General features: G+C 46.8%; 1 protein-coding gene across 2 annotated transcripts in view; it reads right to left on the reverse strand.

The window, feature by feature from the left end:
- LOC147734645 (protein mono-ADP-ribosyltransferase PARP12-like) overlaps positions 1–23,142 on the reverse strand; it is an 844,521-nt gene that overhangs the window by 584,931 nt on the left and 236,448 nt on the right. The gene's annotated exons all lie outside the window — the stretch shown is intronic.

Below are 23,142 nucleotides of genomic sequence, written 5' to 3' on the forward strand. Positions count from 1 at the left end.
GAGTCGCAGAGGTCTTGGGAGGGAGTGGTGTCGTTGGTGCCGGCGGTGGTGTTGGTAAATTCTTTGACAATGTTGAATAGTTCCTTGCTGTTGTGGGCGTTGTTGTCGAGTCGATCCTTGAATGCTGATTTCTTGGTGGATCGGATCAATTGGTGGTGTTTGCGGGTGGCGTCCTTGAAGGTGGTCAGGTTGTCAGAGGTTGGGTTTTTTCTCCAGGTTTTCTCGAGGGTACGACATAACTTCTTGGATTTCTTAAGGTCATCGTTGTACCAGGGGGCCTTTTTGCTACCTTGTTTGATCTGATGGTTTTTCAAGGGTGCTAATACGTCAGCGCTGTGGGTGATCCATTATGTGAGTTTGGTGGCAGCTTGGTTTGGGTCCGATGATATGGCAGGAGGGTTTTGGTTTAGCGATGTGAAGAGTCGGTCGGTGGTGATTTTGTTCCAGTTTCTTCGAGGAATAGGTTGTGGGGGGTTGTGGGTCGTGGTCTTTTTGTAGCTGAAGTGAACGCAGTTGTGGTCTGTCCAATGGAGAGCTGTGGTGTGATCGAAGGAGATGTGTTTGCTGGAGGTGAATATAGGGTCGAGCGTGTGTCCGGCAAGGTGGGTGGGGGTGTCAACAAGTTGTTTGAGTCCGAGATTGGCCAGGTTGTCCAGAAGGGTGGTGGTGTTGCTGTCGTTTTTCTTTTCCAGGTGGAAGTTGAGGTCTCCCAGTAGAATGTAGTTCTCGGAGGTGAGGGCATGTGGGCTGATGAAGTCGGTGATGTCTTCGTTGAATTGTGTGCGGGTTCCTGGTGGTCTGTAGATGAGGGTGCCTCTAAGTGTGGTCCTGGGGTCGGTGTGGATCTGCAAATGAAGGTGTTCGGCGGTCGCTAGGTTATCGTCGGAGCAGGTCGTGATTCGGATGCTGTTCTTATGGACGATGGCGATGCCTCCTCCCGTTTGGTTGGTGCGGTCTTTTCGGATGATCTTGTAAGCATCCGGGATGGCTATGGCGATGTCGGGCGCTGATGAAGCGTTCATCCAGGTTTCTGTAAGGAAGGTGACGTCCGGCGATGCAGTGTCGAGTAGGTCCCAGAGTTCAGTGGCGTGTCTGTGGACTGAGCGGGTGTTCAGCAGGATGCACTTCAGGTGGTTGGAGTTGGAGCTGTGTTTGGAGGTAGTGGATTTGGTGTGGGTCCTGGTGCAGGCGAACTTGCAGGAGTGGCAGGCGAAAGGACCATGGGTGTGTCCTGGGGCAGCTTCGCAGCATTGTGGTGTGCGTCCGGGGTTAAGGGCAAAGAGGGTAGCGGCATCAAACGTTATGCGGGAGGAGTGGGTTTTGCGAGGACCAGGGGGTCTGGCGCTGGGCGTGGTCCAGGCGCGGACGGGCGTAGACGGGCTTACCTTCGGCGCGCATGGGGCGCGTCCGCTGCGCGTAGGTCCATCTGTCATAAATGGATATTGGAGGGGGCGGAGGGAGGGAGGGGCAGCTGGGAGGCGGGAGCGAGGTGGGGGGACGGGCTGGAGGCACAACCACCAAATGGCAGCGACAACAAGGCAAAAAGGACGAGACTGGGGCACGATGTGAAAATGCAGCTATGGGCACAATCAGGCACAAATTCAACTAAGGAAGCTATGCGGGCAATGCGAGCAGTGGAGCGCTATGATAGTACACAGGCACAATTCACAATTAAGCACAAATATTATTATAGGCAATGCGAGCGCTTGAGCAAAATGAAGCGCTACAAAACTGAGCAGGCAATTAAGCGCTACAAAACTGAGCAGGCAACAATTAAATGTGAGTCAGGCTGGTCAGAATTGTTTTTGGCAGCAGTGGGGAGCAAAGCGCTACGATACCAAGAGGAGATACCAGGGAGGAGCGACCGCTACTGCAGGGGTCAGGCTGGTCAGGATGATCTGATGAATATAGACCTGGATTCAGATTGACGTGAGTTTAGGTTATTGCCTATGTAAGGGCAAAAGGAGGGTCTGAGGTTCTGTGAATTCTGAACCTGGGTCATAAAGGTCGTGGTTCTGTTACGATTTTGGTAACAGCGAACCGTAAACAGTGAGCTCAACAAGTATGAGTGTTTTCATCATGTTACACCGATGGATTCACTGTGTATTTGAAGATTTCGTTCTGAACCCTTGGGTTCCATTTTGTGCATGGCAGCCATCTTGTGGTTGCCCTCACATAGGCCGATGACTTTAGCTGACTTTTGAATGACCTGAGTGAACTGACCCTGTTGCCTGAAGCTCACCTTGTTAGACCAGTTCCTTGCCCAGTAGCTGATCAAGATTAAGGATCAGAGCACAGGAGATTGTAAAGTTTGGTATGCACACACACACCCCTTATCCTACCTCTCATCTGCTTCTGTTCCTTCTTTTTATGACCTGTTTACAATATGGGTTGTGGTCTTTTATTATGGGTTTGTCCAGCTTGTGTAAGAAGGAATGTTTTTTTTTGCATGCTTGCAAAAGCTAGGACTGCCCCTTACTTTTGTGCTGAGTTTTGTAACCCTAAAACATATAAAAGGCCTCTGTTCTCTGTATTCCCCAGACTGCCTCATTCAGTTGCTAAGGCAGCTGGGTGACGTAGCCTCACTTATTGAAAGTTTAATAAAGATGTATTTTCATATTTCAGCTTCTGTCCCAAGTTCTTTATTGATATTAGTAAGACCCCCGAGAATGAGAATTTCAGTTCCTCAATTTTCCGAGATGGACATATGAGAATATGGATGGATAAGGGTATAAGGCATATTGGCGATCTTATGGAGGATAACATAATGCACTTGTTTGACACTATTAAGAGTAAATTTGGGATTGGAAATAATCATTTCTTTAAATTCTTACAAGTGAGGGGTTATTTGTCTAAGAAGGTAATAAGGGGTTCTAGAGTCCCCTTACTGGATCTGGCATTGGGGGCCCCATCACCACTATCTAAATTCTGTAAGTTACTTGATAACTTGATGGGGGGTGATTATATAAAGCATTCTAACATCCTGCATGACTGGTTTCAAGCAGGGGTAGGGGGATATGAGGATTCTTTAGTATTGAGCCAGACTGCATTCTTCTCTGCAAATTTACAAGTACAATGTTTTAAAACTTGGCTACATTTGTAAATCACTCCAGCACGGATATCTAAATGGGGGGGCACCACAGGTATACACTGTTCTCGCTGTGGTTGTTTTGCCGCCGATAGTGCTCATATGTTTGCAACTTGCCCCCGATTATTAAATCTGGTCAGTGAGATGGGTAACTATCTCAAGCTCATGTTGGGGTTTGAGTTGGATCTCACGTCAAAAGTAATTCAGCTGGGGGTAAGCAATAAAACAATGACGGCTTCAAACCAAGCTCTGCTATATACAGCTATGGCGGTTTTTAGTTAATGCTTGGCCACAGCCTGGCTAGACAAAGAACCTCCCCCTGTACACTGCAGGCTGGGGAAATTGCTAGCTACTTATCAATGGGAGAAAGCGATTTACATGATAAGGGGTTTAAGAGTCAAAAAGAGGGGGCTTGAAATATGGTTACCAGTCACCAAATGGATTAATGAAGCAACAACGTGAAATGAGTTAAACTTTTAAATATTTCGTTTCTTTCTTTTCTTTTTTATTTTTTCCTCTGTTCGCTTTTAATGTTGCTTTATACCAAAATTCATGGTTTATAACAATGCAAGGCATAACCCAATTTTTTCCCTTTTGGTTTCGGGGGAGGGAGTGGGGAGGGTTAGAATAATTGACATCCTATACATACAAACCGAAACGTTAAAAGGCTGTAAATGTACTTATTACGAGTGCTGTATGTTCAGGTGTCTAAATAAAGATTTGAAAAAAAAAAGAAAAAAGAAATGGGAGATTCTCGTCTTTCCAACGATACCTCTCCCATGTAATTCAGTGCTGGTGGGGTGCTAAGATAGCCCGACGAGCACCGAAACAATGTTATGTTATGTTATGTTATTTGGGTTCTTCTATAGCGCAACGGCTACTCCAGTAGGAGTGTCCCGGCGCTTTAGCGAAGAGGTCCTTTAAGAAGAGGAAACATAACTGCAGAATAAAACAATGAAACTGAAACTACGTTTTAGTTTCATTTTCAATGTAATGACGTCAGCGTGCCATGTGCACGATCGTCATTACATAAAAAAAACCTAAAAGCCTTGGGAGATTGGGTAAGCTCTTAACCACCTCCCGCGGCAAAAATAAAGGAAAGGAAATCCCTCAGCTGTCTGCAGCATAGGGATTTAAAAAGAAAATAATTTCAAAAACCTTTATTAAGAGAGAATTGCACTGCAAGTTACAGTATATGCAAGCAGGAGATCCACAATCAAAGAGGAGAACCACTGCTATTACATACATTATATGAACCATCGTGTATAAGTAGACCATTGCATTACACAGAATGAGAAATACTGAGGTGAAACAGGGAGAGCGGGGGAGAGCATCTGGAAGAGGCACCAATGCTGATGAACGAGGGTGCAGAGGGCCTGTAGAGTGTGTGAGTGGGGAGGCAGCACCTCACGAGTCAATGCCAGCCGCCGCAGCAGGCAGAGTGCCGGCGGGGAGTGTGGGAGAGGTCACAGAGAGCAGGGCGTTTTGGCACTGGAGATAAGATACAAGGGGACCCCATATATTGATCGGGTGGCAAGTGGCCGGGACAGGTCGCACAATTCGGACAGAAGTGTCTGGCAACACAAAGCGTCCTCCAGCCAAGCACTAACCCTAGGCACGGACCTTCAACCCCAGAACATGGAGACCCTGCACTGTGGAGAACAAGCAGCATCGGAGTCAACCGACGAGTAGCGTCTGAGCAGAATTTCATAAAGCCTAAGAGACAAAGCAGTGGGTCCGGCACAACAGGAGTAGAGGTGATCCCAGTGTAAGTAACTTTTATTGTTTAGGTTAATTAAAACCATTACAAAAAAATACATTAAAACAATCTCCACAAGTAAAATTAAAAAGGAAAATGTAAAAGCAAGAAATTTTAGTTTAAAAGTAACATTACTAAAATCAATAAACATGAGTGGCAAATTGTTCATAGCAGCTGGTCACAGCCCGAAATTTCCTCTTTAGCCGACTGCCTGGCATGGTAATTTTCGTTCTGCTAGTATCAGAAATTTCACCAGCGTCCCATTTAGCGGTGGAAGACCAGGATCAAAACAAGCAAGAACTGATGGCCTGCGTGAGCGGATACTTAGTTCGTTAAAGGCTGTTTTTAACAGGGCTGCTCTCTCCTCGTTCAGCCTCGAGCAAGTGCATAGTAAATGTTCTAAGTCTTCGACTCCTATTCCGCACAGCCGGCATCTAGTCCCATAGTTCGTTCTCAGCCACGGTGGTAGATATGGAATGGCAGGTAGGATCCCCAACCTATATTTTAAAAAGGCTTCTTTTGCTTTCCAGCCATATCCCAGACCAAAATATGCTTGGAGCCCCGGTGTTTTGTATGTCCACAGAGCCATCCAGGCATGGCGCCTGTGAGAAAAGGTGGCTTTGTCCTCCACATGAGAATGTCTTTTTAAGCTCTGGTTCACTGCATGCTTAAATTGTGCATGCGATAGAGTAATCTCCCATAGCTCTTTTAGACCTGTAATACTCAGGGACTCCTCTAAGTATTTTTTCGCCGGTGTTCCAGAGGAGTTGGTCAGGTATTGCCAGAGCTGTTGATTCAAGGAGTTTTCCGGTGAACTCTTTATTTTGTGCAAACACTTTATATATGACCCTCTACGTGCAAGCATTTGGCTCGTCAGACCAAATTCTAAACGAATCTGAGCTTGTGAGGTATAGGATGGCAAATGAAAGAGAAGTCTGTAGGACTTTGATATAGTTATATCTAGAAGTTTTGCATCAGTACCTCTTAGGGCCTCACTGCCATACGTGATTGATGACTCTATTTTAGTTTTCGCCACTCGAAGCAGTGGCAATAGAGTCTCACCACTCAAGTTGGACTTTAGCTGTTTCAGTGTCATGGTTATTAGCATCCCTTTCCTCTTAATGGCTTCTAATTGATTTTGGTAGCGGCCACCTTTATCAACTATGATCCCAAGGTATTTATATTCTGAGCAGTTAGAAATTACTTTTGTGCCAAGGGACCAAGTGTGCAACATTTTGTTCCTAGTTATGGACAACACTTTGGTTTTGTTGATGTTGACTTCTAATAGATTGTCGTCGACGTACCCATGGAGCGTGTTAATCAGATTTTGAAGGCCCACTTTTGTGTGGCTGACCAGGACCACGTCATCAGCATAAGATATGCTGGATAATGCCTTTCCCCCTAACCGGGGGGCGTGGGAATTGCAAGCCTCTAGTGCGGGTGGCAGGTCAGCTGTAAATAGATTGAAGAGGGTAGGAGCTAGCACACACCCCTGCTTTAGGCCTTTTGTAGTTGGAATACGCCTAGAGAGGTGATCCCAGTGATGGCGGTGCACACCTTGCACCAATATGCAGAGACTTTGGGGCACAGCAGGCGAGGTGTGAGAAGTCTGCCGCAGGGGCGGAACATCGCAAACATCTATCGCTGGGAGTGAGGCTCACCGTATGCAGCTGAGCGGGGGGAGGGGTATAGTCTAAGCAGATATAAAAAATGTATGAGGCGCCGGTGGTAGTTTGGGGATAAACGTTTAGTTTGATTACAGCAATATAGCCAGACCTCCTGAGAGAGCTCGGCGCCCAGGTCCTTACTCCACGCCGTACGGGCACGGTCAGGGAGATAGAGGAGTCTGCAAGGTCGTAAATCTTGGTGACCAGAATGCAAGGGGAGGTGGATGTACAGACAAAGTTGAGGACAGCCATCGAGGGAGGGGCCTGAGGAAAAGTGGAATGAAGCTCCCTGCAAAGAGCTCTGAGGTGGAAATAAAGCAGAGTATCCATGGAGCCGGACTACGCCGTGAGAGAGAAAAAAGTGTCGCTAGGGTAGAGGTTCGACACTGTGGAGAGTCCCAAACGGGTCTCTCGTTTGATCATACCGGCCGTCAGTGGAGGGGGGAATGTTGGGTTATGTGCAATGGGCATGGTATTTGCGGAGAGCAAGCTAGAGCCAGAGTATCTCTGGAGCCCGTCTAGGCTCATCGCAAGGTCTCCACTGTATCGATTTCACAACGTGGGGGTCTCGCTGGGGTAAAATGAGCGGTCAGGAGCGGCCAGGGGGCAGCGAGATCAGCCTCTACCGCCCGTGCAGTTGGAAAGTCGTCGGGTGCAGCCAGAAATGAAGGAAGCTGGCGTGGGCACTGAGGGCGTATAGTTTGAAATCCGGGGCTCTCAGTCTGCCACGCGACAAAGGAAGAGTGAGTATATTATATGCGATTCTGGGTTGCTGACCGGCCCAGTCAAGGAAGATAATAAGTGAGCGGAGTCTGCGAAAAAAGTGAGCTGTGAGGGGGAGGGGTACATTTACGAATAAAAACAGAAACTTTGGGCGCACTACCATCTTGGCGATAGCTATGTGTCCTGACAGGGCTTGGGGCAGTCGTCGCCAGAGTTGAATCTTAGACTCCAGCCAGTCCACAGCGCAGCCGAAATTAGCCTTCCAAAGTTCATCCACATCCCTGCTGAGCCAAATGCTGTGATATCTAGTAGGTCCCGAAGCCCATATAAACGGGTAATCCTTAGTGAAGGGGGCAGTAGCGTCCGAAAGGGGTAAAAGAATGAACTTTCTCCAGTTGACCTGGATGCCGGAGAGGCCCCTGAAACGTACCACCTCGCGGACAATGGGGCCGAGAATTTCCTGGGGATTGCGGACATAGCGTGTGACATCGTCTGCGTACATGGAGACGACCAGAGCTCGAGCTGCGAAGCCGAGACCCCACTTGGTGTGATATTGCCGGAGCCTAGTGGCAAGGGGTTCCATGGAGATAGCGAATAACATGGGTGAAAGCGGGCACCCCTGCCTAGTGCCTTTTGCGATGGGAATAAGCTCCGTGATCTGACCATTGACTCGAAGGCGGGCTGTGGGCAGGGTGTAGAGAAGCTGAACTTTGCACAGAAAAACCGGACTAAAGCCCAAGCGGGGGAGTAGGTAAAAGAGAAAGGGTCACTCCAGAGTATCAAAAGCTTTGGTGGTGTCCAACAGGGTCACCACATCCGGGAGTAAGGGGTTGATTTGATGAAGGACGGAAAAATGGTTAGGAGATTATGTGACGTGGCGCGGCCGGGGATAAAGCCGGACTGGTCTGGGCGAGTGATTACTGGCATGAGAGGGAGAAGGTGGGAAGCCGGCAATTTGACAAAGCTCTTGATATCAGTGTTAAAAAGAGACAAAGGACGATAAGAGTCGCGGAGCTCGGGGGCTTGTCTGATTTCAGGAGAAGTGTTAGTAAGGCCTCGAGGAGCGAGGGGGGGTGCGGCTGCACTCAAACAATTCGTTGTACATAGCAGCGAGGTGCGGGACCAGGAGGGCGCGAAAGCCTTATAGATGGACACTGGCAGACCGTCAGAACTGGGGTCCTTTTTGCCTGGCAGGCTGTTGATGGCAGCCAGGATCTCCTCCTTGTAAAAAGGTTTGTCAAGGTATTCCCGATGGCTGTTACCCAGCCAGAGGAGTTGAAGGGTATCAAAATATTGATCAAGGATGCCACGTCAGGGCACGGCCCCTGCTGTGTAGGGTTGGGAATAAAATGCAGTGAATCGAGCCACTACTTCCTCGGAAGAGTTAGTTCTGTCCGAACCTCCGTCCTGGAGCGCAGTAATAATAGGAGGCAGCATGGGGCTGTTGTAAAAGTTTGGCAAGAGTCTTGCCAGGACAATCCCCTTCCCCGAAGCAGCGCACCCTCACCTTTCTGCCCAAAAAAGAGAGCTCTCTATTAGCCAAGTAAGTGAAATCAGTAAGTTTACCCCGGAGCTTCGCAAGGGTATCAGGGTTAGGATCAAGAGAGTGCGAAGAGTCCCAGCAGAGGGATTTTGTGCTTTATTCCGTCATGAGCACCGAACGGGTGAAATGCAGGTGTAGCTGTGAGAGAGAACCCTATTTTAAGCATCTTAAAGTTAAAAAAATGGGCGTTGTTTATTTCTTAAATTAGCACGTTTCTATAGTGACAGAATGTGTCATCAATGCCAAGAAGCCCCGCTGGTCACGGAGTACTTTACTAACACCCTTATTATGTTTTATGCCACGTTCCGGTCTTTCCTGTTATCAGTAAAGTTTATTATTGAAATTGTGAATTTGTATAATTATTTTGAGAAAAAATAATAATTAATTACCTGGTATTTGTACAACATTTGTATATAAAGTGCTTTAAAAAGAAAGATTTTTACATTATTACTGTCACCCATGCAAAACTAGTTTCTCAAAAATGTGTACCTAAACAGCTGTGAGTTTGAAAGGTTAGCGGTGGGCTTTCTCCCGTTTACGTACTTTTGACCTTTATTATTGACTCCTAGTCTCTTTTCCTGTTTTTAATAACTTTTCGCCTGTTTTATTTTAAGTTCTGCACTTGTAGCTGGAGGGGAGCATCATGGCATTGAATTATTTTGCCGATTAAGAATTTGAATATGTGCTGAACCTTTTTAAAAATAACGCTGTAATCTACTTTCACTGACTTGGTTGTGGGTGGATACCAGTGCTTAATTTGTTCCTTTAGTTTCCGGTGCTCTGCACCATCTCTTAATTGTCAGCCCCGTCCCTTATCAGAGCTCCCACATGGTGACACTGTTTGTGTAATTTAGAAATGAGCACAACAGTAGCTGTTTATGAATTCAATACACATTAAATCAACTAATACTTGCTGCCCAAGCCGAATAGCTCTGGGGGCCTTGAACATTCTTAATGGTCACACTTGTAGGAGTATGAGGGTTAGTAGTTGTGTAGGTAGTATGATTGCCAGTGCTGGCAGTTTCAGTGGGTGGTGCAAGCTGTGGTAGCCTCCTGATGAGGGCCTGACACTTATTTTCTTTACAAATTAGGCACTGATGGATACTCACTCCTTTGGCTGTTTGTGGGGAGCAGCTGGAGGGGTCTCTGGCCAGCTGACACGAGTAGCTTGTGAACGGCGTCCATTTTCCCTCTTGCGACAGCTAGAGCGACCATCTTTGAGAGTGCATGCTCTAGCTTCTCAATTTGTCATTTGCATTTAAACCCTGTCACTTGCCGGACCCGGTTGCTGAAAGGTTAGTGGAGGGCTTTCTCCCGTTGGCCTGCTTTTTACATTTATTATTGACTCCGAGTCTGTTTCCTATTTTTGCTAACTTTGCTCCTATTTTATAATCCATTTTAAGTTGTGCACTTGTAGGGGGAGGGGAGCATTATTGCATTGAATTTTACCACTGATTATGAATTTGAATTGGCTGGCTGACACGAGTAGCTTGTGGATGGCGGCCATTTTGTGACTCTTGGCACAACTAGAGCGGCCATCTTTGAGAGTGCAGGCTCTAGCTTCCCAATTCGTCATATGCATTTAAGTAGGGTCGCTGTGCAGATGTGCAGCGGATGGGCACACCTGGCGCCCCCAGCACGCCAAGAGCAAGCCTGTCTGCACCCGTCAGCATCCTGGAAGCGTCCAGTGCCAGCCATTATGTCAAAACTAGTTCAAATAGTAAGCACCGGCTTTTGTATAATTCTGTGCAACTTCATGACCTTGCCACTGCTCCTAGATGTATTCCTCTGAGTCTTGACACTCTAGGTACTCTAGGTAACGAATGCACTACCTGTAATTTTAGCAAGATGGGTAATGAACATGCCCTCTCACAGCACTCTGAGGGGTTCCCCTCCTTTAAGGCAGCACTGATTAATGCCCAATCCCTCCCAAGGAGGGCCATTAATATACATGACCTACTTTGCGATGAATGCTTTGACACTCTGTTTGTAACAGAGACATGGCTCACTGACTCCTCGGGTCCTGACATCTGGTCAGCAGGCCTGCAGGGGTTTAAAATTGAATGGAAAGACAGAAGCTCAGGCAGGTGGGAGGGCATGCCATTATCTTCAAGGACTGCTATTCTCTGACTCTATTTCCCCTTATGGAATTGGAGGGGATACTAGGGTTCACCCTCTCCCTTTCATCTGAACAATCTATATCCGGGGGCCTTACCTACAGACCCCCTGTTCCGTCTGGAGGGTCTGTATCCTCACTTTGTGAAACTGTGTCCCTCCTGACCCTGAGATACAGACACTGTGTCCTGTTGGGGGATTTCAACCTACATATGGACAGTGAGTATGTAAAAGAAAGCCAAACACTCCTAGAGAGTTGCACCGCCATGGGCCTGTTGCGTACCATCATGGCACCCACTCACCTGGCCGGGCACACGCTAGACCAAATATTCTCTTCAATTCCTCTTGAAGATGATCCTCCTATTCCCCTGGTTTGGACTGATTATTATATGCTCAGGTTCAGATGGCCAAAACTTAGTAATGTCCCTCCCAAAGAAAGCAACTCACCCCATACGGCAAGAGCCTTCTGCAAAATGATAACGGAATTATTAAGTAACAGACTTGTTGCAGCGAAGCAGACTCTCACTGACACGACAAACGAAGATGTAGGCCTGATAGACAGCTGGACTGAATCTGCCAGCCAAACAATGGCACCGGAAAATATCATCAAACAACATCGCTCAAAAGTGCCAAGCCCTTGGTTCACTCCTTCCATCACAAAATCAGTCTGCATACGGAGGGTAAACTATTGTTCAGGAGCCAAGGCTGACTATAAAGCAAAATTAGGGAAATACTATTAAGTAATTACATTAGCAAAGAAAGTCTACTTTGAGGCTAAAATTCTAATGGAAAGAAATCATTCCAGAGAAATTTTTAAAATTGTTAAATCCTTTTCTGCCCCAGAAGCGTGCTACAATGAGAAACCTTCTTCCGAGGAATGGTGTGAGGAATGGTGCAAGAAGCTTGCTTCATTCTTCCAGGAGAAAATAGACACTATTCATGCTAGCCTCCTACCTCCTAGGATGAGACACGACATACCAGATGGGGTCTTAGGTATGGTAGAAAACCAAGAAGAGCTGGGTCATGACCCAACCTCCAATACGGAAGTATGCTCTCTGAACTTTTTTTCCCAATCTCCTTAAATGACTCTCTGCAAGCCTTAAAATGCCTCAAATGAGGTTCCGCGCTGGACCCTGCCCCCTCTTCTATCCTTGTCTTGGGGGCAGAGGCTATCAATCCACTCATGAACCAGCTACTGAATACTTATCTATCGTCTGCCACTGTTCCTACCAAATGGAAACAAGCTAAGGTCATCCCATTGCGAAAAAAGCTCAGGCTGACCCCTCTGACCCTTCCAACTATAGGTCAATCTCCCTGCTTCCCGCTTTCTCGAAAATCCTAGAGAAGCATGTAAATCAGCTGCTATCATCTTACCTCGAAATTAATGGCTTACTTCATCCCAGCCAGTCAGGCTGTCGCCCCAACCACAGTACGGAAACTGCTCTGTTGCAGGTAGCTGATTCCATCCAACTTAGTCTGGAAGTGGGGGATAGGGCGATGCTGGTTCTGTTAGACCTATTGGCCGCTTTCGACACGGTCTCACACCAGATTCTCCTGACACGGCTCCACTCGATTGGCACTGGGAGGCTGGCCTGGAAATGGTTGGCATCCTTCCTAGAAGGAAGGGGGCAGGAAGTATGGTGCCACCCTTACTCGGTCAGGTCTCGCAGGCTGAATGTTGGTTCCTAAAGGGCTCGGACCTGTGTCAAATGTGTTTGATATCTACCTCACACCTATGGCTTCAATGGTAGAATCCTTAGGTGCAAACATTGTGTCCTACGCTGATGACACCCAGTTGTTGTTCACGTAGAAGAACAATAAGCCCTGACCTTGCAAGCTAGTTAGCACCTGCCTCTCAGCAGTATTTGAGTGGCTGGCCGCAAATCTGCTGAAATGTAATGCAGGAAAGACAGAGCTACTTTCCTTTGGCATGGATGCTGAAGCACCGCTACAGTCCTTCTGGCCATCAGACGCGCCCACCCCGTTTAAAAAAAATCAGGCGGTGGAAAACTTGGGCTTTAAATTTGACAATCAACTGCTATACCACGCCCAGGTAAATTCAGTAGTGGGCACCTGTTTTACCTTCCTGAGTCTCTTGCGGAAATTTCTGTTCTTTCTGTCTCTGGCTGCCAGACAACAGGTGATCCAAGCCCTAATCATATCTCCTCTTGATTCCGGAAACAGTCTCTATTTGGGCATGCCCAGGTATCTGTTGGACAGGCTTTAGCTGGTCCAGAATGCAGCGGCTCAGACTATCTTTGAGCTCCCCAGTAATGCTCACGTATCTAACCTTCTGAAGAGTCTCTATTGGCTTCCAGTAGGGAAAAGAATCATATTTAAGACTTGTGACTCAGAAAGCCTTATATGGGATGGGCCCTGGCTGCCTTAAATGTAGGATCTCGTTCTACATCCCACCGAAAAATCTCGGCTCTGCTAATCTCTTTCTTGCCAGCACTCCTTGTATTAAAAAGGCCAGGTCAGGGGTAAAGTTCTTTCCTTCCTCAGCCCATCCCTCTGGAATAAACTGGCCCATATCCTCAGAAGCATCAAGTCCACGCCTCTGTAATGGAAAAAGCCTAAAACGTGGCTTTTCTCCAGCCCATAATCTCCTCCTTGGTCCCACTTTTACCTTTCGGCATTCAGCGCCATGACACTCCTTGGAGTAGCAGCCGCGCTTTACAAATACCCTCACATAGACACAGACGTGAAGAAAAGAAAAAAAAACACACGTTGTTGTTTCAAGTTGGCAAGGAGATTTAGGAGAGCATTGACTAATATAATAACTCGTTTTCTTGATTGTTAATACAGAACGGCATCAGATTGGAGGAAAGTATAGTACAAATGTTTCATTTATATTTTAAAATTTTAAAATTGTGCATGTTGATTTGATAGATTCAAATAAAAATATTCGAAAATGTATCCTAAACTTTGTAGCCTATCTTCATGTTAATGAAATCAATAATTCTTTGATCATTAACATAATTGTTACAATAATTTCATTCACAATTTTACATTCTCACATTATCATGGAATCCTTAAGGTTACTCAGGTCAAAATACTTTTATTTGATTTCATTAAAAATCATAAAAGGGTGGGCGCACCACCATGAGTCATAAGACTGTGGATCAACATTTTAAAACTGGTATCTAAAGGAAGAAAACAAATGTTGTAGGGAAATTATAAGAAAGATGAGGCTAAATCATGTAAATGGGCAATAAATAATTTAAGGATTTAAAAAGTTCTTCTGCCACGTTTTGCCAAAAGTCTTTAACACAATAAAGCGGTTCAGTTAGTAAGCGTCTGGGGCGATTAGCAGCTGGTACGTTAAAAAAGTTATAGTCTGTGCCATTGAAGAGCTGTAAACAAATTGTGTTAAAGCTGCTTGCGTTAATTCTCTAAATTGTCCAGTTCATTTGGCGCCGATTTCCATAAGTTTATGGCACTGCAGGAGAGTTGCATGGACCTCCCTCCAGGACATTTTATAACTGCCGCTCTGCATGTCCTTATTTATGCATTTCTTAGTTCCTCCCGCAGGACTGTTTTCCTGGTTTCTAATAATGCGGGGCAGATACATAGGAGGTGCAATAATGATTCATCTCCCTGTCTGCATAGTCGACATTCTTTAGTTGACCATGTTTGTTTCAATTTTGGGGTCAAATCCTTTGTGGGGTATACCCCCAGCCTCAACAGTGTCAAATAGTGTTTTTTATGATATGAAAAGTGTACAAACAGGTAGTTTGGGGGTTTTAGTGTATGGTACGATTGTATCACTGCCCAAGCGTGTTTTCTGTTTTTGAGATGGCTGTTTTATCGGTTAATAAAGATGTTCGTTTGATCGCGATATTCACTGCGATTTTAAAACCGGAAAATGTTGTTATGGTTAGCCTTGCCTCCTCTAGTTGTAGTGCCAAGAGTGATTGTTTTAGCACTGTGGTAATCGAGTTTTTTAGCCTGGTTTGGGCTTCGATATCCATCCAACAATGGTCGGCTAATGTGTTCTCTTCGGCTGCTCTCATCCTCCAGTAGTATTTGACTAGTGCGCCTTGTCTGGAGGGTTTCTGTTTTTTTAGCCCACATTCCAGTCGGATTTTGGCCATGCGAAATTTGACGAGGAAATAAAAACAAGCGCTTGAATAGGGTAGATTGCGCTGTGCTTAGTGCTATAGCATTATTGGTATTCAATATTTCTGAACCATATGAGATGGAAGGTAGAAATGTAACTGTGATTACTTTAAGCAGGTGCCCTGTTGAGCAACCTGAAAGTTTTTGCTGTAAGGTTTTGAATGTGAAGAGCAGTTGTTATGCTTTTGTACGGCCTTGGTCCAGATGTTGTTTGAAGTCCAGATGGCAATCCAGTTGAAAGCCTAAGTATTTATAGGAAACCACCTTGGTGAACGGTTTCTCATCTAATTTCCAGGTGAATTTGCTTTTTTAACTTATTGAGTGATGTTTGGAGAAGCACGTCACCTTTGTTTTTTTGTGGTTAATTGTGAGTTGAACGGAGGTGATGTAGGCTCCTACTTTGGAAATTAGTCGCTGCAGACCTTTCGGAGTTTGTGCTAATAGAACAATATCATCCGCGTATTGGAGACTTGGAGTTGGGATTTTGCCCTATTTTGGGGGGTCGGCTTGAACAAGACAGAGGTGCATGTCTAGGTCTGCGGTGTAAATATTAAATAAGCAGGGAGCCAGTACGCACCCCTGTTTTAACCCATTAAATGTTGCAATTTTCCTAGTTATGCTATGCCCGTCTCCTTTCCTTATTTGGACCCACGTATCTGTGTACAGGTTGGTGATAGCTGCCAAAAGTTTGGGTGGTGCCCCCCGACTTTGCATCTTAGCCCATAGTTTGGCTCTTGATAGCGTATCAAAGGCCGCTTTCAGGTCAATAAAGCAGGTGTATAAGGTGTTGGAGTTAGATATGGCTTTATTGGCTAAGAGCGTGACTGCAGAGATGTTTGTGAGGGTGCCCATCCCTGCTCGGAATCCAGTTTGTGTATTGGGGATAAGATTTGTGCTGGGGACCCAGTCCTCTAGGTCTACCAACAAGTTTGAAGCGTACATTTTTGCCTCCACGTTGATGAGTGCTATTAACCTGTAATTAGTGGGGTCAGGACGTGCGCCCGACTTGTGAATTGGGTTTCAGGATACTGCCTCGCCAAGAGTTGGGAAGCGTCTCGGACGCCAGGGCATGAGCAAAAAGAGGGTTCAAGATGCCGGACCAGAATGGAGGATCATAACGAAACAGGGCGTTTGGCCCTGTTGCTCCCTCCGTTCTTAGCTTTTTGATAGTTTTAAGGACTTGTTCTTGTGAAATCTGCAGGGAGAGGTCGAATGAATCAGGACTTGGGGTGTCATTGACTGGGCCTGCACTGGGATCACCGTTCCCTTTTAGTATTCCTTGCGTTAGAGTGCCAGGGAATGGAGTATCATTATATAGAATTTCGTTGTGAGTTCTCTAGGTGTCCTCCAATATATCCGAGTTGTGATGTCGGTGCCTTTCATTTGTTAACTGGTTGATGGTTTCCCAGAAGAGTTTTGGGTCTCTTTGTTTTTCTGGCGTGGAGGAGTTTCGCCCAGATTTGGTCATCGTACATTTTCTTGGCCAACCTGATGTCCTATTTTAAATCTTTTTTTTTTCTGGATATTAATGACGGAATTTCCTGGAAGGTTTCTGGACTCCGGTTTCTTAGTTGTCTTAAATATTTATTCAAACGTTCGTAAAGAAAAAACTATGATGACTCAATCGCTACCTACCTTGCACGCTTTGTTAATTTGGCCTCATAGAAGTATATTTCCCCGAGACAGATAAAAAAGTGAAGAGAAACACGAATATTCATAAATTAATAGTACAGCTTTATAAATAAGTGATCCCATTTCAACCAAAACAAAAATCTTCATATGCAGGGTCTTATGTATTTAAAAGGTGGGTCATTTCTGTGGCAAGCACTGCAATCACATTCTCTTGGTGTTTAAAAATAGGCATTATTAATGTGAACAGCCATGGAATAATGAAGAGCTGAGGAGGCCCTGTACACAATGGTAGCCTGTGACATGTATCTTACACACACAAACAGACACAATGCTTGGACATGCCATGCGTAGTTGTATCTAAATGTTGCAGTCACTTTTGTTTTCCATAAAATGTCTGCATCCAAGATTGGACTCCTATGGTAGAAGGGGGCGTGGCAGGAGGGGCGTGGGGAATGAGCACCGATCTCCATTTCGTTTTTCACTGTTGAAAGGCCATCTTGCCCATAGGTCAGAATATGTAATATGTCTTTCAGCCTATCTTCCCAAAGGCTTAAGATGGAGAGGTGAAGTTTAGTATGCCTGAACTCAAAATGTAACAACTCATCTTTTCATGAAGGTGGTTTTTGGATTGTGTGTTTAGAAGCCACTCTTTTAGAAGTGGCTGGGTTTTTGTGCTTTAACATTTCTGTGTATCTCTGCCTGTTTTTGGATTGACTGTCTGGTTTTGAAAGCAATAGGATCTGGAGAATGTCTTGACCCAGGGGAGGAGGTGAGACAGCAAATCTGCATCTGGAGGGTAGGGGGAGGAGTAGCCCCTAGAGGTGAAGAGGCCTGGGTTGCTTTCATAAAACATTTGTCTCATCTCCTGCTGAGTGATTGAGAATCCAGACCCCCCACTAATCAAAGGAAGAAGGTGTCACTGGCAGGGAGGCACCCAGAACTGGTTTGAACAGGGCCCCTGAGCACAAAGACTTCAAAGCCATTAAGGGGTATAACTATGAGATCTGAAGCTCCTGAACTTTGGAGAATGGCTTGATCAAAATTAAACAAGACCGGAGCTACTTCATGGTCAAGAGGAACCTTTGCCAAGGAAGAAACAACAGAAGAGACTGAGGGGTAGGACTGACCCTTGCTGTGTGTTCTGGGGCTGGCCTGCAGTTTACTGTTTTAACCAAGGAAAGGCTAAAGGGACTTTGCTGTGTGCTGTGTCCCCCTGCTTGAAAGGACTTGGCTGTGCTGTGTACTGAAGTCACTTATCCCCAAGGGCCCGAGGTGAGCTGGCTCCCTGTTGCAGAAACTCAGGAACATAGGGGCATATTATCAAGGGGGTTTATCTCTGCTTTTTTGGCTTTAAAAGCCAAGAAAGCGGAGATAAAATTATCTCCCTATTACCAAGCTGTCGCTAACACCAGTTAGTGACAGCTAAAAGGAGATAGCGACCATCTTGGGCCCCGCTTTGCATGTCAATGATATTTATCACTAATGACATGCAAAGTGGGCGTGCCAAGATGTTAGCGACTGGAAACAGTCCTTAACATCGCTATCTCCTATTACCAACTTTTGGAGATATTCGCGCTAAGCGCGAATATCTCCAAAAGCTAATACCTGCCCTGAGCAGTTCTTAGCCATGTTATCCAATGGGAGGTGGATAACATGGCTAAGAGCATGTGCTCATTAATGCATGAATATCGCTGACTTTTCAGCGATATTCATGCATTGCTGCCGTTTATCGCATTTGCGATAAACCTTGCTAATAGCAAGGTTTATCTGCGATAAAAATCGCCGATGTGCGGCGATAATTTTTGTCTCTAAACAAGTTAGAGACAAAAATTATCGCTAGTTGTTGGTAATATGCCCCATTGTTTCCAGGAAAGTCTCAGCGATGCTGTGTGCGTTTGCTTTTTGCAGCCTGAGACCCTCGTAAGAAGTGTCCTTTGATCGTGGGCACCTGGAGTCCAAGCGAGTATCAGCGATGCTATATGCGTGTGCTTTTTGCAGCCTGAGCCCTTCGTGAGGATTTGAATTTGAATTCGAATTCGAATTTAAAAGAATTTGTAGAGCGCACATACACTATGCAGTTTCTTGGCGCTAGGGGTTATTTTACTGAGCAAGAAAGGCACAGCAGGCTAGGAGCTGAACGCTTGCTGAAACAAAAAAGTTTTAAGGGCCTTGCGAAACTCCATATAGGAGGATGAAAGTCTAACAGGGGACGGGAGTGCGTTCCAGAAGGTAGGAGCAAGGACCGAAAATTTCTGACCTCCCGATCTTTGTTTCTTAAAAAGAGGGATTACCAAAAGAGATTTGGTGGACGAGCGCAGGTCTCTAGAAGGGCAGTAGTTAGTAATGGCCGAATTTATAAAGGCGGGAGCCGTGCCCGCACAGGCCTGAAAAGTAAGGCATCCCAGTTTAAAAAGGGCCCGTTGTTTGATAGGGAGCCAGTGTAAAGCAATAAGCAAGGGAGAGGAATGGTGGGATTTGGATAGGCCATATACCAGGCGTGCTGGTATATGGTATTTTGTACCGCTCATTCACAGTCCAACCCACCTACATGGCCACACGTTGGATCAAATTTGGACACTAAATGTCTCATGCACTCCTCCTATTATTTCCCCCTGCCCATGGTCTGATCACTCCACCATCTCGTTTTCCCTTGCCCTAGCCCCCCCGGTTAAACCTCCCCTTCCCAAAAACACCTGGGTTCGGAAATGGGGTAAAGTAAACATGCCCTCCTTTTGCTCGGCCCTGGCCACGACCTGCCCGGACCTTACTGGTCTGACAGCTGCCCCTCAACTGGCCGCAATTAACAACTGGCTCACGAGGGCAGGCGATGAATTCGCCCCCCTCAGGCGCCTCTCAGTAAAACAGGCCCATGCAGCCAACCGTTGGTTTACCTCTGACCTTAAAGAGAAAAAACTCGCTGCAAGAAGGGCTGAACGAGTTTGGCGAAGAACCTACGACCCTGCCTCAAAAACAGCTTACCTGGCCACTCTGCATACCTATAAAAAGAGCATCCTGGAAGCTAAGGCGGAATATTATACCCACAGGATACTGGTTGCAGAGTCACAATCTAAAGAAATCTTCTCCACCGTTCATGAGCTTGCCTCATCCACTAGAGCCACATCAACCATCCCCCCGTCCCAATCCCTCTGTGACTCGCTTAACGAGTTCTTTATAGATAAAGTGGCAAAAATTAAACATAACATCCCCCAACCTTCCCCTTCCTTTGTGGACCCCCCCCCCCCTCCACTGTTAAACTGGCCAACTTCCCACTCCTTACCACTGATACCCTTCGCCCTTTGCTCCAACGGGTCAAATCAGACTCACCCCAGGACTTTGCCCCTGCCAGCATACTTAGGGAAATCTACTCAGCCTGCCCCATCCCTCCTTTGACCCTCCTCAACGATTCACTCACTCATGGCCATGTCCCCACGTCACACAAATCGGCAACTGTCATCCCAATCTTAAAAAAATTGGACGCCGATCCCTCCTCAGCTTCTAATTACCGCCCCATTTCACTCCTCCCCTACCATGCAAAGGTTCTCGAAACTCATATCACTTCCACGCTGAGCACCCACATCGAGGCAAATCATTGCCTCTCCCCCTGCCAAGCTGGTTTTCACCCCCTGCATTCTACCGAAAAAGTGGTAATTTCAGTCATGGACAAATTGCGTGAAGGAATCGACATCAACCTTCCGCAAGCCCTGGTTCTCCTCGACTTATCCGCCGCTTTCGACACGGTGGACCATACCATCCTCCTCAGCCGTGTCAAGGCGGCGGGTGTAGAGGGCCTAGCCCTCTGCTGGCTAAAGTCCTTTCTCGCGGGGAGAACACAGGGTGTCCATTTGGCTGGTTTTTCGGCGGCCTCTCGCAAAGTAGAATGCGGGGTCCCCCAGGGCTCATCACTTTCCCCTCTTTTGTTCAACCTCTACATTTTCCCCCTCATTTTTATGTTACAGCAACTGGAGGTCACCGTGTTCAACTACGCGGATGATCTCCAGTTAATTTTCAACCTGTCCCACTCACCTTCATCCGCCCGGAACGTTCAATCCATCATGACCCTCATCCAAGACTGGATGAACTGCAGCCACCTCAAACTCAACCTGGACAAGACCGAACTGGTCCTGACCGGAGGTGGCTGCAGTCCCTGGTCTTCCTCCTTCTGGCCCCCTTCCCTTGGTGCTCCCCCGCTCCCGGTTCCCAAAGTGAAAACCCTGGGTATCTTTCTTAATCCCCAGCTTACTGTTCTCCCACAAGTTAATTCTGTGGTCTCTTCATCTTTTTTCTCTCTCAGAGTGATTCGGAAAGTTTCCCGCTTCTTTTCCCCCCCAGCTCTAAAAATCATCATATTGGCCATGGTACTGTCCCGTATAGACTATGGTAACATAGTCTATAACGGAGCACCTGCATACATGATCCATCGTCTGCAACTGGTGCAGAATCAGGCGGCCCGCCTGATCCATGGCCTTCCCAGATACCATTGGGTCACTCCCTTACTCAAATCTCTGCATTGGCTCCCCATAAGAGAGCGTGCCCTGTTTAAACTCGGCTGTCTTACCTACCAGGCCAGAGCAGGCACTGCTCCCGAGTTTATCTGTTCCCTCATCAAACCTTACTGCCCAGGCAGAGAACTCCGCTCGGCCCATTTGGCCCTTCTTACCATCCCTCGCTTCAAAAAGCAGAGAGCGGGCGGAGCGAGATTCGCTGTCCTGGCTCCAACGTTTTGGAACTCTCTCCCGATTGCTCTTCGCACCTCACTCTCCTACCCCCTGTTCCGGAAAAACCTTAAAACTTTTTTGTTCACCCAAGCTTACCCTTAAATCTATCCTCTGCTGCCGTCCACTGATCACCACTAGCGCCATGAAACCGCTGGGTATGCGAGCGCTGTACAAATGTTTTTAAATTCAAATTCTGCACCAGTTGAAGGCGTTGGAGTGCGTAAGCGGGGACACCATTATAAATGATATTTCCATAATCGATCTTAGATAGGACCATAGCCATTAGGATCAGTTTAAGTGCAGGGGGAGAAAAAAAACGAGATATTTTCCTAATGATACGCAGGGTAAAGAAACAGGAGGAAACAACAGAACTAATGTGGGCGTGAAGTGTCAAATGATGATTGAGTGTAATGCCAAGGGTTTTAACTGAGTTTGATGGGGTGGGGGGTAAACCTAGAGAAGGGGGCCAAAACGAGGGGGACCAAGGGTTACCACTGCCACCAGTCAAAACCAACTCTGTTTTATCCGGGTTGAGTTTAAGGTGGTTCGCATTCATCCAATCCCGGATAAACAGCATAATGGACTGGAAGCTAGTGATACCTGATGTGAGGGGGGACAAATTAAAAATGAGTTGTTGGTCATCAGCGTAGCTATACACTGTGACCTCCATTTGTTGCAGTGCAAAAGTAAGGGGAAAAATATAAAGGTTAAACAAAAGAGGGGAGAGGGAGGAACCCTGAGGGACACCGCATTGCACCCTGCGAGGCGGGGCAGAGAACTCGGCCAGATGGACTGCTTGCGTACGGTCAGACAGGAAGGAGCCGAGCCAGGCCAATATCGGTCCCCCTATGCCCGCCGCCTCGACACGGGACAAGAGAATGGAATGGTCCACCGAGGATCGTCCTGTTATCGTGTGCATCAGAATCCAAGTGAGTCTCAGCGACGCTGTGTTCGTGTTCTTCATGCAGCCTGAGACCTTCGTGAGGAGTGCCCGGTGATCGTGCACCTGAAGCTCAAGGGATTATCAGAGACGCTGTGTGCTTGTGCCCTGAGGTAGCCTGAGATCTTCATAGCAGTTGCGGCCCAAACAGGCAGCCCCAGAGGAGCTGAGCCGCCGGCCCGAGCCCGCCGGTGCCAATTTACAAAGACTGCATCAGAGGCCTAAGTTGCTGGAAGAGGAGAGGAGAGTGAGGTCGCACCCCCCAGGTAACGTGTGTCGACGCCAGGAGCAGGGTGCGGGCTCGGAGGAAGACGCTCTCGGCCTCTCTCATTCTGGCAGTGCGAGCCTCTGCTTCGGCTCATATCGCGGCCCGTACTGGTCAAGGGAGTGCCAGTACTGGAGCCAGAGTGCAGACCTGCACTTTTTGTTATACCATACCCATGTTGGGGGCAACTGTTGACCGGGGCTGACTGCGAGTCAGCATGAGTGGTCAAGAGACCGCCTAAGGCACCATGATCGGTGCTGGAGTGTATTATGCATTACCTTATTTCTGCATTATGGAGTACCTGATTGTCGTATTACACATTGCATCATTTCTGCATTACAAACTACCTGATTAGTGTATTACGCATAGCATTATTTCTGCATAACAAACTACTTGATTAGTGTACTAGGCATGGCCTTATTTCTGCATACCGAGCTACCTGATTGTCGTATGATGCATTGCATTGTTTCTGCCTAACAAACTACCTGATAAGTACATTACGAATTGCATTATTCCTGCATAGCAAACTACCTGATTAGTATATTATGCATTGCATTATGTCTGCATTACAAA

Source organism: Lissotriton vulgaris, chromosome 1_2, assembly GCF_964263255.1.
Source record: "Lissotriton vulgaris chromosome 1_2, aLisVul1.2, whole genome shotgun sequence".
Classification (NCBI taxonomy): Eukaryota; Metazoa; Chordata; class Amphibia; order Caudata; family Salamandridae; genus Lissotriton; species Lissotriton vulgaris.